Source organism: Periplaneta americana, chromosome 9 (genome assembly GCF_040183065.1).
Source record: "Periplaneta americana isolate PAMFEO1 chromosome 9, P.americana_PAMFEO1_priV1, whole genome shotgun sequence".
NCBI lineage: Eukaryota > Metazoa > Arthropoda > Insecta > Blattodea > Blattidae > Periplaneta > Periplaneta americana.
The window spans coordinates 124,071,597-124,086,233 of NC_091125.1; the positions used below are offsets into that span (position 1 = coordinate 124,071,597).

At 36.1% G+C, this 14,637-nt stretch overlaps 1 protein-coding gene across 3 annotated transcripts in view; it reads left to right on the top strand.

Moving 5' to 3' along the window:
* Positions 1-14,637, top strand: part of LOC138706455 (paired box protein Pax-6-like) — a 677,134-nt gene that overhangs the window by 484,995 nt on the left and 177,502 nt on the right. The gene's annotated exons all lie outside the window — the stretch shown is intronic.

The following is a 14,637-nucleotide window of genomic DNA, read 5'->3' on the forward strand; positions in this document are numbered from 1 at the left end:
TACATACATACATACATACATACATACACACAACCACCGGCGTAGCTCTGTCGGCTAAGGCGCTTGTCTGCCGATCCAGAGATGCATTCGGGCGCGGATTCGATTCCCACTCGGGATGATTATCTGGTTGGATTTTTTTTCCGAGGTTTTCCCAACCATAAGGTAAATGTCAGGTAATCTATGACGAATCCTCGGCCTCATCTCGCCAAATATCATCTCGCTATCACCAATTCCATTGACGTTAAATAACCTCGTAGTTGTTACAGCGTAGTTAAATAAGCAAGTAAAATAAAAAATACATACATACATACATACATAAGGGCAGGTTTTTCACTGCAAACCCAGCATTCTCCAATCATTCTTATTTTCTGCCATATGTCTTAATGTCGTCTATCATTTGATATATTCTTCTGCCCAGAACTCTTCTCCCGTTCATCATTCCTTCCAGTGCATCCTTTAGTAGGCAGTTTCTTCTCAGCCAGTGACCTAACCATTTCCTTTTCCTCTTTCTTATCAGTAAAAGTTTATAATTACTATTATTATTTAATGTGTTTATGTGTTTAATAACCAAAACCCTAACTTACCTACTTTGATGAAATAGGGTTATTTACGTTGGAGAATTAATAATAATAATAATAATAATAATAATAATAATAATAATAATAATAATACTAATAATAATAATAATAATACAAGTATAGAAATAGGCATGACATTATTACTGTATGTTTTTTATACTTTTTAACGTCACTCGTAATTTAGGTAACCGAATTTTATTTATATCTAAGCATACATCTAAACAATAATAATAATAATAATAATAATAATAATAATAATAATAATAATAATAATAATAATAATAATGATAAAGTAATGGCAAAGCGCAATCTTCACCAAGCGACTTTTTTGCATAGCTGTAATGGTACATGCAACTGGCAATTTCGTCTAACTAGGCCACTTTATAGAGCCAGGAAATGCATTGCATGATTCAGTATACTTGTGGTCAAGAGTAGGTGCAAGCTGTGAAGGTGAAAACTATTACAGCTGTATAATTTACCGGACTTTTTTTCTGCTTACTTGCGAGAGATATTGAGGTAGCATCATTATATTACAGTAGCTTCAACTCGTCAATTAGATGACGTCGGTCAGAGAACTACATTCGTAAAAATAAAAAATTCCTCTTATAGATTTACGCCGCCTCTTTCCCCTGAATGGCTAGATAATGAAATGAATCAACGGTTTTATTTAGGCCTATTTATCAGTCGATAAATAGAGGAATGGGTTGGCGGAAAGATGGGAGTACAGAAAAACGTACCGAAACGACCACCTTGTCATCCATCATCTCAGTGAACGTTTATATTTTTCTGTAACAGATTTTACTTCCCTTAGAATTCGTATAAAAATATACACTTATTTCAGCAACCACTCAAAGCTGGGATCGCTATGTGGTCTAGGGCTAGTGAGCGAAATTCGTGTTCCCATACCGTTCTCGCACATTGGATCGAATTCTGGTTGAAATAATAATTTATTGCTAGAACAAAGATACATATTATTTTTTTAAATAGAAATCTCCCTAGCACCCCGAGAAAGAATACGTACTCGTGCTCAGGGGACATACCACAAAATTTTAAGACAAATATTTATTATTAATTAACAATAACGCGGACCTTCAATCCATATCTGCAGAAAGTTTGGTTTGACTCTCAATGCAAGAAAATCACAAGCAATCCTAGTGGGACACCAACGTCTATTATGAAACATTACTCCTGCTCTTCCAGTCAAGTTAAACGACACAATAATCCCTTTTACTTCTTGTGTTAAAAACCTTGGGGTTTACTTTGATACGCATTTAAACTGGAATTATCAAGTAACCCATATTATCAAAAAAGTGCTTTCCATACTACATTCCTTAAACAGCATTCGAAAATTCCTCCCACTATCACTCAAAAAAATACTAGTGGAAACACTAGTAATGCCCCACTTCGATTATTGTGATTCTCTACTGACCGACCTCAATGTCAACCAGTCGCAAAGATTACAACGTGTTCATAATTCTTGTGTTCGCTTCGCCTGCGATGTCCGTCGCGCTGACCACATTACCCCATCCTTCCAAATTCTAAACTGGCTACGGCTTAACGAACGTAGAAATTTTCATTCTCTTGTTCTCCTTTTCCAAGTCCTTCACACCTCTACATCTACCTACTTTGCCTCCCGTTTCAGTTACCTGTCATCATATCATAATCTCTTCACACGCACTCAAAATAGCCTCATACTAGCCATATCAACACATGAGACTTCATCGTATTCATCATCATACACAATCTCGCTTTCGCGCTTGTGGAATACCCTACCCAGTGACATCAGAGACTGTCGGAATTTAACAGGGTTCAAAAACAAACTTATTAAGCATTTTCTTACTGCGTAGAGTAGGTTTAATTTTTACTTAGTTAATAAAAAAAATTCTCTCTTCTTAATTTTTACAATGAACTGTCTAGCTTTTATTAGTCTGTTAATTCTTTTAGTACTTTGATTTTTATTGTACTCGTATTTGTAAATTCAATATTAATTGTAATTATAATTGTAATTGTATTCTTTATATTGTAGTTGTAATCCCCTGGTAGAGGGAAAGAGAAGGCCTAATGGCCTTATCTCTACCAGGTTAAATGAATGAATGAATAAATAAATAAATAAATAAAAATTAAAAAGAAAAAAAGAAATAAAATAAGAAGCATTAGCAAATTGAATGTTTAGTAATTTAGTTGTTATCTTGTTATAGTGACTTGGACTGAAGTTGCTACTGTGATTATAAGCTACAGCTGTCAGGCACATGTTGTCTGATCTTTCAGTTTTATATTTATGCAGTAGCGGCTGGTGGTCAAAATAATGAGTGTGCTACAATCTCTGTATCGGCCTGTTGTATACACTTATATGTATTTATCTTAATTTGAGACTCGCCTAGTGACGAAATACGAAGTCCATACGACGTTCCTTCCTACTGCAGTACTTGACAATTACTCTGGTTTTAAACGTTAAACCCCTCGATCTTGGACATAATACTCTTTTCTATTGACAGTACTACAAGAGCAGTGAGGCGATCCTGGGACATAGTGTTCCTTAAAAAAGTTTGTATGCGTTTCAAGCAAGAAAAACATCTTTCTGGCTCAGCAGTGGTCATTGGTGTTGTAACCAAAATATTTAACAACTTCGTTACTACACAGAATGGATCCTGTGAATTGTTGAAGGCTATATATTTTAACAATTGAACAGCTCCATCTGTATTTCGGAAGTCGAGTCTTCTGTATAGAACTCCAAGTTGTGTCTTTAACATTCTTTTGTTCAGTACAGTATAGCTGTTGACAGCAACTTCAAGTTCGCGTTCAGGAAAATTATGCGAAAAATTGTCAAAAAAATTCGCTGTTTAACAAATTTTGTTCCGTCTAGGTAGCTTGAAGACTGGAAACGATGAGTAGTTTCTTGAATTATATGGTCACATACTTCCTTGGCTTTAATTTTCTGGCATTCCATTTTCCGTCGCTTGCTGACTGGTAGATGGCAGCAGCAGTCGGACACTTGAATTACCAAATACATTGTACATATACTTGTTTTTTTTTTTTTTTTAAGATGGGACATGACAGGAGCGTTGCGATCGGAAAAACAACTGAATGTAGGCCTGTTGCTATGGTAACAACGGTTGAGTTGCCAAACTTACAGTTCGCATGTGGCGAGTGCTTAATATCTCTCTTGGCGACATTTATTGTGCACACAATGTTAGCATTGGTACGTTTTGTCTTTGATTCTCTCTCGATTTTTGTATTGTTTCCTTACCTTCGCGTCAATTCTCAATGAATGTTTTAACGTCAGCCATCTTAACGACAATTGCTACCTTACATCAGCTGGCAGCGTGGTAGTCCATATTGGCAACATGGCAGTGTAGTTCCAACTGTCATGTCCCATCTTTAAAAAAAACAAGTATAGTTCCGAGTTCTTCCACAAACAAGCATTCATTCATTATGCTTCACTTTTGCAATCTCCAAGCTGTGTTGTGCTGAAGCTGACTGCAGCACTTCCCCGCGTAAAAATAGCCAATCAGAGCAGTGATTTCAGCTTCGCACATGCGCATTAATTGTCTAGATTCTCATGTAGAGTTCTGAGTAGCACAACTTACCCCCTGAGGAACCAAAGAGCGAAGACTAAACACACTATAACGCGTCATGAACATAACCACGGGAAATTATCAAATGACATTAAATCTATGGTATTGCAAATACATTATTTGAGCAAAAATTATCATTGTGCTGTAGCACTGCAGCACATAAGGACGGGCCGCCTCTGTATTTATGTGAATAAAAATTAAATTTATTTCGGTTTTTATGTATGGAATTCAATAAGACTTTGTTCTAAATTTCATGGATACCAAGTACATCAAACTCAGAATACAACAGTTCTGAGGGATACAGTTATTTTCTGTAGCAGTGTATTGGCATGAGGGAAGTACTAAAAGCACAGCCCCATACTATAATACCATATTGTAATAAAGATTGTACTAATACGAGGAAAATAATGATTCGTAAATAGTCAAGTAATTCCGTTCGTTACTCTGTTGATATTATTCTGATGTTTGCAACTTACTTTAAGGAAAATTTAAGTAATTCCATTGCTAATTCTAGCACTGTATAAAAAAATACCATCTACCTCACTTCCACGAACTGTAGATAACCGCTTCTGTAACTAAAACGATTTGGAATTGCCAACTGAAAAAATATTCTCAAGCCTCAGTGAGCGGCCAGATGTTTATACGAGATTCACAACTACTTGACGGCTGGCCAAGAGTATTTAGAATAGACTACTGTATTTCCTCTATCCATGAGATAACGGTAAAATCTCAAAACAACGCGACAGCCCATATTGAGCCAATGCCACATGCCTCAGTAGAGGTAAAGGATCATCCAAACACTACTGCAGTAACATATGGTCAGCAAGATGACACTCCCACCAGCCCGTTATAGCTGTTTAAGAAACTGGATAGCGATATTAATAATAATAATAATAATAATAATAATAATAATAATAATAATAATAATAATGGTTTATTTTAGCTGGCAGAGTTAACACCATAAGGCCTTCTCTTCCACTCAACCAGCCTACATATGTATGAACTTACAAAGAATTCAACAATTTGATTTAGATAAGAGTTACATGTATACAAGCGTTATTTACGAATTAAACAACAAAATACTATGAACTATTAATTAAACGCTGAAATACAAACTGTGTAGCAGAATTAAGCTAATTACATAGAATGTTAATATATTTCAAATAATGTTAGATACTATGAGACATGATTAGAGTGAAATACTAAGAAGGTTCTCTTTTAAGCTGCTTTTAAAAGTGTTTATTGTCTTGCAGCCCCTAATACTTTGTGAACAGGGAATTCCATTGTTGCGAGGTGGATACTGTAAAAGATGATGATTAATAAGATGTTCTATGAAGAGGTATACTTAACGCGTCACAGTATTTGGTATTTACGTCGTGGCTAGAATATAGATAAGAGAAACGAGACGAAAGATATTCACTGTAGCTCTCTAAATTCAACAAGATGATGGATGGGAACCGGTCCCATACACTGACAGAGATTTAATGACAAAATATCTTTCATCGAGACTCGAACCACCGTGCATTCCGTAACGCGAGTCCAGGCATGATGCCTTGCTTAGACAATGCAGCTACGGAGGGGGACGAAATAAAATTTCACGGCCTCAAATATAGAAGTGTTATAATTTCTTTGTAATAAATGCCATTGGAGAGAAAACATTTAGAATATCACTACTCTGTATTATACATAGGCCTAATTTAAGTCAACTTTGTCCTCAAAATACGTACAAGAATACTAACTTAGAAATTACTTTTAAAGAATCCGGAGGTTCATTTCCGCCCTCACATAAGCCCGCCATCGGTCCCTATCCTGAACAAGATTAATCCAGTATCTACCATCATATCCCTCCTCCCTCAAATCCATTTAAAAAATTATCTCCAAGCTACGTCTCGGCCTTTTCTCCCTCAGGTATTCCAACTAACACTCTATATTATGCATTTCTGGATTCGACCATACGTGCTACATGCCTTGCTCATCTCAAACGTCTGGATTTGTTGTTCCTAATTAGGTCTATATTAGATAAGTTTTGCGTTGTGTAACATTCTCCATTCTTCTGTAACTTCATCTCTATTAGCCCCAAATATTTTCCCTAAGCACCTTTCTCTCCAACACCCTTAACCTCTGTTCCCCTCTCGAAGTGAGAGTCCAAGTTTCACAACCATACGAGAACAACCGGTAACATAACTGTTTTATAAATTCTAACTTTCAGTTTTTTTTTTTCGAAAGAAGAATGGATGATAAAAGCTTCTCAACCGAATAATAGACATTTTCCGTATTTATTCTACGTTTAATTTCCTCCCAAAAGTCATTTATATTTGTTATTGTTGCTCCAAGGACATCCGGAAAGCAGTGTGTTATTGTCTTCGGGAGGATGAAAGGACTTCTACAGCAAGGGAATTTTTCAAACTTACGGAACGGCGGAAAAAATGTGTGCAAAGAAATGGAGATTATGTTGAAAAGTGACAGAAAACTGTGTAGATTAAGATGATGTACCTGGTTTGTTTAAAAAATAAAAATTAAGATTTATAACAATGGATCTGCATATATTGCTCGTAAAATACTTTAATAAATTTGATTTAAAAAAATGCAATCCGCTTTGACAACTCCTTTACGGTTTAGGAGTTAGGATCATTTTTGTTTGACTACAAGATGAACTACGATTCCTACGTCAATTACCATGGGCATGTCTTAAGTGCAATAAATCAATATTCTCCTCCTAAACTCACTGACTTAACTCATAAATGAAATAAATCCTTTTGGTGGTGTTAAGATATTATGTGGTCCTCCATACAGTATAGCAATGTTTCAATAAAATTTCAATTTGAATGTCAAGGTAAAGTTATTTTAATACTGAACATTGTTATTAATCATTAAACGTGGAACCAAATTCCTCCCCCCCTTTTTTCACTGACAAGCAAACATTCTGATGGGGGTAGATACAAAATTTATTTTTTTTCTTCCACCATGTTAATAATGTGAAAAGAAGTGCTTATACTACGAGTACAAATTTTGGCCATTCGACCGCAATTACGACGGCCGTAAAAAAATAAGTTCGCCAGAGGCCGTTAACAGAAAGAAAACACAATTTCATTGGAAAAATTTATTGGAGCAGACACGGCAATTGTTGACCTATTTTTCAACATATTCCCCAACGGAATTGAGACATTTGTCGTATCATGAACTCGACTGAGAGATGCAAACAGCTTTCAAACGCTGGTTCCGATCCCAGGCGGCTGACTTCTACGACACAAAGTTACAATTGCTGTATCTGTTTCAATAAATCTTTCCATGCTTTTTTCTGTAAACGGCACCAGGGAAAATCACTTTCTCGACAGCCTCGTCATTGCAGTCCAGTGGCCAAAATGTGTGTAAGCACTTCTTTTGACATTATTAACGTAGTGGAAGGAAAAAAAATACCTTTTTTATCTGCCCCCATCAGAATGTTTGCTTGTGAGCTGAGATTACCTATAAATTCTAGAAAGGCAGCGAGAGGATGTCTCAGTATTATCAGAAATCATGGCAACACAAACCATTGTCTATGGAATATTCCAGTACAGATATATCAGAATTTCGAAGTAATTTTCAATGTGGAAAGCAGGTGCGCTATAATACAAATTTGGTCTATCATTTTAACTAAATTTATTTGAAAGATACTAGTGCTCTTCTTTAAATGGAAGACATACTAATTATTTAGCAACTAAAATGTTTTCATAATGGAATGTTTAAAAAAAATTAAGACTTTTTCATACATCCTTACGAACTCGTAAATTTTTTTGTTAGAGGAAAAGATAAAGGGTGGCCTGCGGGCCGCAGTTTGAATGGCATGGAACCCAGCTGGTCCTGTTCTTTCCCAGTGTCCAGGTGCATGGAATAAACTCAGATAAGAAAGCGCGGACAGTGGGATTTGTTTTTATATCACTTTGTACTACATAAATATGTAATGCCCATGCATAAGCTACCTTAAAGACAGAGGATGATATACTGACCAATACAGATGGTTAGGCATTGTAATTTACATCAACAGACCGCGGTTAGGGATGTCTCCGCTACTTGCCCGGAAGTGCACTGCATTGTGATTTCACTGCTAATTTATACAGTAGGCCACTTATGTACAGTCTCGTACAGCAAACTCAGCTATTATGCTAATGGCTAGACTTCTCAAGCTCTTCAAAAATTTCTCTAACAAAAATTGTTGTCCATTGAAAATTTATCACATCATTTACTGCGTTTACTCCAGTTAGGATTTACATTACCTCTTATTTATTTTGTTTATTTATTATTTATTATTATGTGCTAACAAATGGCGATTATATAATTAATATATATATATATTTTATTTATTTATTTATATATTTATTTATTTACTTATTTATTTATATATGTATTTATTTATTTATTTATTCTGGTGTAGTTAAGGCCATCAGGCCTTCTCTTCCACACCACCAGAAATACAAGTACAATAATAGAAATAAAAAGGGAAAAAAAACACTATAAACAAAGTAAAGCCACAAAAAATTATACACAAGTTGCAGTCACACAAACTTTAAATGAGTGATTATGTATCATAATTAATTGTATCCTAACTAATTAACTAAGATAAGCAAGAACCTTGCAATTTTAATCTAGAGTAAAAAAAAAAACACAAATCAACACTTCTAGCAATAGCTAAAAAGCATTAAATAAGACAAAGTTTTCCAATTTAATTTTGAATTGTGATAAAGTTCGGCAGTCTCTGACGTCATTAGATAACGAATTCCAGATTCGAAATATTTCTCATACAAGTGATGACTATAATAATACAAAAACAAATAATAATACTTACAATTGACTTTCAGAGAACCCGGAGGTTCATTCCCGCCCTCAAATCGGTCCCTATCCCGAGCAAGTTTAATTCATTCCCTAGCATCATATCCCACTTCTCTCAAATCCATTTAAATATTATCCTCCCATCTACGTCTCGGTGCTCCAAAGGTATTTTTCCCTCATGTCTTACAACTAACACTCTATGTGAATTTTTGGATATATTCCCTGCCCATCTCAAACGTCTGGATTTAATCTTCCTAATTGTGTTAGGGGAAGAACACAATGCGTGCAGTTCTCCGTTGTGTAACTTTCTCCATTCTCCTGTAATTTCATCTCTCTTAGCTCCAAATTTTTCCTAAGCACTTTATTCTCGAATATCCTTAACCTCTGTTCCTCTCTCTTAAGTGAGAGTCGATAATATAACTGTTTTATTAATTCTAACTTTCAGGCTTCTTGAAAGCAGATTAGAAGACAAAAGGTTCTCGGTCGAATAATAGCAGGCATTTCCCATATTTATTTTGGGTTAAATTTTCTCTTGAGTACCGTATCATTTAATATTTGTTACTGTTGCTTCAAGGTATTTGAATCTTTCCACATTTTCAAACAATAGATTTCCAATTTTTATATTTATATTTCGTACTATGTTGGTCACGAGACATAATTATATACTTCTTTTTTTTTCATTTTTTTTTCAAGAAGAACAATTTATTTATTTACATTAAAATATAAATTAAGAAACTATTAATATATGCTAAATAAAACAAAAATAGAAATTAAGGAAAAAAGAAAACTTCGGAACTTATCTGAAATAATAATAATAATAATAATAATAATAATAATAATAATAATAATAATAATAATAATAATAATAATAATTTGGAATGTTATTAATCACAGACGTTTCAAATCCATCAGATGTAAAAATTATTGTAAGTAGTTTTAAAGTAATTTGGAATACAAGAAGTTAATGATTAAAGTAGAACGCATTTGCGACACTAAACAGGAAACCATACCAACAATATAATTTTTTCATCTCAGAATATTTTCATTTCCTTGAAAGCCTTCCCTATGCAACAAACCAAAAATTAATTGTTAAGGTTAAATTACAGTAGAATCTGACTCTCATTTCGTGACTCGCGAGTCAAACCCTTAATAGACTACACAAGTAGATGGAGGGGTAAGACAAGATCTCCCTCCCCTTCCTACCTTCCTCTTTACTATGTATTGCGGGCAATATTTTATATGACGTACTCTTTACCGAGTCCCACGCCGTGGCGTCGCGGTCTAAGGCATCCTGCCTAGGACTCGCGTTACGGAATGCGCGCTGGTTCGAGTCCTCATGGGGGAAGAAATTTTCTCATGAAATTTCGGCCAGTGCGTGGGACCGGTGCCCACCCAGCATCGTGATACACTTGGGGAGCTACGATAGGTATCGAAATCCGGTTGCGAATACCAGCTATAACGGCTGGGGGGATCATCGTTCAAACCACACGGTACTTCCATTCTGGTTGGATGATCGTCCACCTCTGCTTCGTCCACATGTGGGCGTGAGGCCAGCAGCCGGCTGGTCGGTCTAGGCCCTTCACGGGCTGTAGCGCCACGGATTATTATTATTATTATTATTATTATTATTATTATTATTATTATTATTTAGTAGTAGTAGTAGTAGTAGTAGTAGTAGTAGTGAGTGTGGCGCGCGGTGGAGTCGTGGTTAAAGCATAACGCTTCAAAGCCGGAAATTCGCGGGTTCGATTCCCGATATGGTCATGGAATTTCTCCATTGATCTAATTCTTCCGGCCTCACTATGACTCTCGCCTTTACTCATCCTCTAATAGAAATGAGTACCAGGGACATTTCCTTGGGGTAAAGGCGGTGGGCACATAGGACTGACATCCCTACCGTCATTAATGCCTATCTGTAAAGAATAATGAATGGCGTTGATTTTTGTAAATGTTTCTGTAAATGTATTTTAACTCACGTGCTGTGGCCTATATCCGAGAGACCTCAAGAGCAACGCATACTTTAAAATTATGAAAATAATAGACCTACTCCTTTTAAGTCACAGGCCTTCTCGTAAACATAGACGTTATGAAACTTTTTCTCCTTCTCCAAAGAATTTATGAAATGCGTTTTCTTGAAATGTCACCTTAACCTTTGCAGGAGTTATAGCTTCATATATTTATCATAATCACAGCTGCTAACCTAATGAACGTTGATGTGTTTATCTTCCTCCATTACACCCGGCGATGCATCCGAGGCATTCTTAGAAGCAGCTAATCGCTCAAGAAGTGTCGGTAATTGAGCTCGAGCGAAGTTCAACAGTTTCCGAGGAATCCGGAACAATTTGAAACACAAGACTCCAATTACGTTTTCTTGGCTAAGGCGGTTTTAAAATAACAATAGTCTAGGTACTGAGAAACGTGTACTCGGTCGGAGTATGAAATATTTGTGTTTGCACGCGGTATTTCGTAACGTTGCAGAAACGCTTCGTCTGCAGAATGACTATCATTAGCAACATGTAAAAACATCTTTGTTGATTTCATAGCAAGTTCCCCCTCATTATATGAAGCCGTATTTTGGTTTTTACTGCTTAGCGACTTTGCGCTGATTTTAATAAGATGGAACACGAAGAAACTAATATTCCACGCAAAGTAATGGACGTTTTTATAGCCGTACTTAATGTACGAATAACCTTTTCACTTAGCTGCAAATAAATGTGGCTCTTACCAAGCCATCGCTGTAGAATGTAGATACTTTATTAAAGTCGTTTCCTGTATTTAAAATTGAACCCTAATTGCCGGGAACTCTACGATAAGACTGAGTAAGCTTTCCAAGGTAGTTAGAATGATTCCAGGGAAAAATGTTAATGGGTAGACTAAAAACACTTCGAGGATATTTATCATCGTTGAATTGGTTACAGCGAGGTGGTATTGGCGAGATGAGTCCGAGGATTCGCCACAGAATTACCTGAACTTCACCTTACAGTCGGAAAAAGTCTCGGAATATAACCCAAACTAAAGCGGGATTAAACAGAGACGGAAGGAAGAGGCAGAGACGAACAGACGGAAAGGATAGAGAGGGAGAAACAGTGGAAAAGGAAAGACAGAAAGATACACGGAAGGGAGAGACAAAGAGACGAAAAGGAGAGACAGGCAGACGGAAAGGAGAGGAGACAGGGAGAGACAGACGGAAAGGAGAGGAGACAGGGAGAGACAGAGGCAAAGGAGAGTTAGAGAGATACGAAAAAGGGAGAGACAGAGACGGAGGGACAGAAGGAAGAGACAGAGGCAAATGAAAGAAGAGGCAGAGACAGATAGAAAAACGGAAAAGGCGAGACAAACTGAGACGGAAGGAGGAGACAGATAGATGGAAAGCATAGACAGACGAGAAAGAGAGACAAAGACAGACGGCAAAGAGAGACAGACCGAAAAGAGAGACAGACGGAAAAAATAGACAGACAGAAAAGAGATATGGACGAAAAAACAGACGGGAAATAGAGACGGACAGATGAAAAGGAGAGCCAGAAACAGACAGATGGAAAGGCGAGACAGAGACAGACAGATGGAAAGGAGAGACAGACACAGACAGATGAAAAGGAGACAGACAGATGGAAAGGAGAGACAGGGACAGACAGATAGAAAGGAGAGACGGAGACAGACAGATGGAAAGGAGAGACAGAGACAGACAGATGAAAAGGAGACAGAGACCGATGGAAAGGAGAGACAGAGACAAATGGAAAGGAGAGACAGAGACAGATGGAAAGGAGAGACAGAGACAGATGGAAAGGAGAGACAGGGACAGACAGATAGAAAGGGGTGACAGAGTCAGACAGATGGAAAGAAGAGACAGAGACAGACAGATGGAAAGGAGAGACAGAGACAGACAGATGAAAAGGAGACAGAGACAGACAGATGAAAAGGAGACAGAGACAGATGGAAAGGAGAGACAGAGACAGACAGATGAAAAGGAGACAGAGACAGATGAAAAGGAGAGACAAGGACAGACAGATAGAAAGGAGAGACAGAGACAGACATATGGAAAGGAGAGACAGAGACAAATGGAAAGGGAAGACAGGGACAGATGGAAAGGAGAGTCAGGGACAGATGGAGAAAGGCGGGACAAAGACAGGGAAAGGCGAGATAAAGAAGCAAAGGAAAATCTGAAGAAAAAACAAGAACAGAAAACAAGTGGAATGACAAGACCATAAAAACACAACATAAGTTATAAAAATCCACTTAGACTATTCAACATCGGGGATATTGAAAACACGAATGTATTAAGTTGCATCATCAGGCATCTTATTTTACGATTAATAAAAATCTAAAATTTCGGCATATAAACTTGGTTAATTTCGGTGGTATTTCACACAAAAAAAAAACACAAATTCAGCGTTATTTCGCATTGAAAGAAAATTTACAGTCTTCTATTGGCACTTACATGTTGTGTACAGAAATCAGTGTAACAGCCTCACTTTCTTTTTGTTAATAATATTAACTAATATGCATCACAAAACATTTAGGCTATTTATACTTTATATTTTAAAAATAAAGTCACACGAAATACGATCTGAATATTAGCTTACATTCAAAATTCTCTACTGAAATAAGGTTTGAATATTAAACTGAATATTTTGTATATGGATATCAATACAAAAACAGATTAGATTTGAATCATTTACAATTCCACAGCCTAATTAAAACAAAATCATAAATCCAGATTAGTCCAGTCACTGCTACGTCTACCAACAGTAACGCGCGGGAAATTTAGTTTCAGGGAAGCTTATTTTATTAATTCACGCAAATATTTGTTTTACTCTCAATAATAGTATATTACGATACAAGGTTGAGATGCCTTTTGCAAAATCGAGAAAAACTTTGAAAAACGAGTAGAGCGAATTTTTCAATTTCCGAGATTCTGTAATGCATTTCACAAACGTGTAATGTACAGTACTTTTTGTACGATAGCATATTTTGAAAATTATATATATATATATATTTTTTTTAAATCTTAATATACAGTAGGTACGTTACACTATGAACAGTAGACTGATGTTAGCAGTCTGGCCAACGTACAAACTTCACCATCAACTTCAATGTGAAGGAGTAAATGACTCGGGTACTTGTAAAATTTCGTGTTAAATTGGAATAATTTTATTTCTTTTCGTTAGTGACGTTTGAATTGTTTAAATAAAGTGCAGTACAGTACACTTCGAATGCAGTGATTTGTTTCGTATAATTTATATTAATTAACACTGTGTTTTGTGTATGAATTTTACAAGTATTGTAGCATACATAAAAGGAGTGGTTTTCATTACAACACTAAAGCAGTTATTTGTAATATTTCAACATAGGCCTACTTACAGTATCTAGGTTGGCAACTCTGAATTCAGTAAAATCAACTTTCAATCGTGGCGGCCGTTTGCTGTAGGCCTAACGACGAAAAAACACACCATCGTGCAAAAATATATCTTTTGGGCATATTAAATTATAATGTAAAGAAATAAAATATAGATTTATTAGAAAAAACATTAATTTCTATTAAATTCATGCTAAAAACAGAACTTTTGCGTCTACCCAAAATTTTGCGTTGTTACACCTGTTTGAACTTAAGATAATTTGACTTGGAAGGAGTTAAAACATAACATTTTTGCTTTTTGATAAACCGTATTTCGGAAATCCGT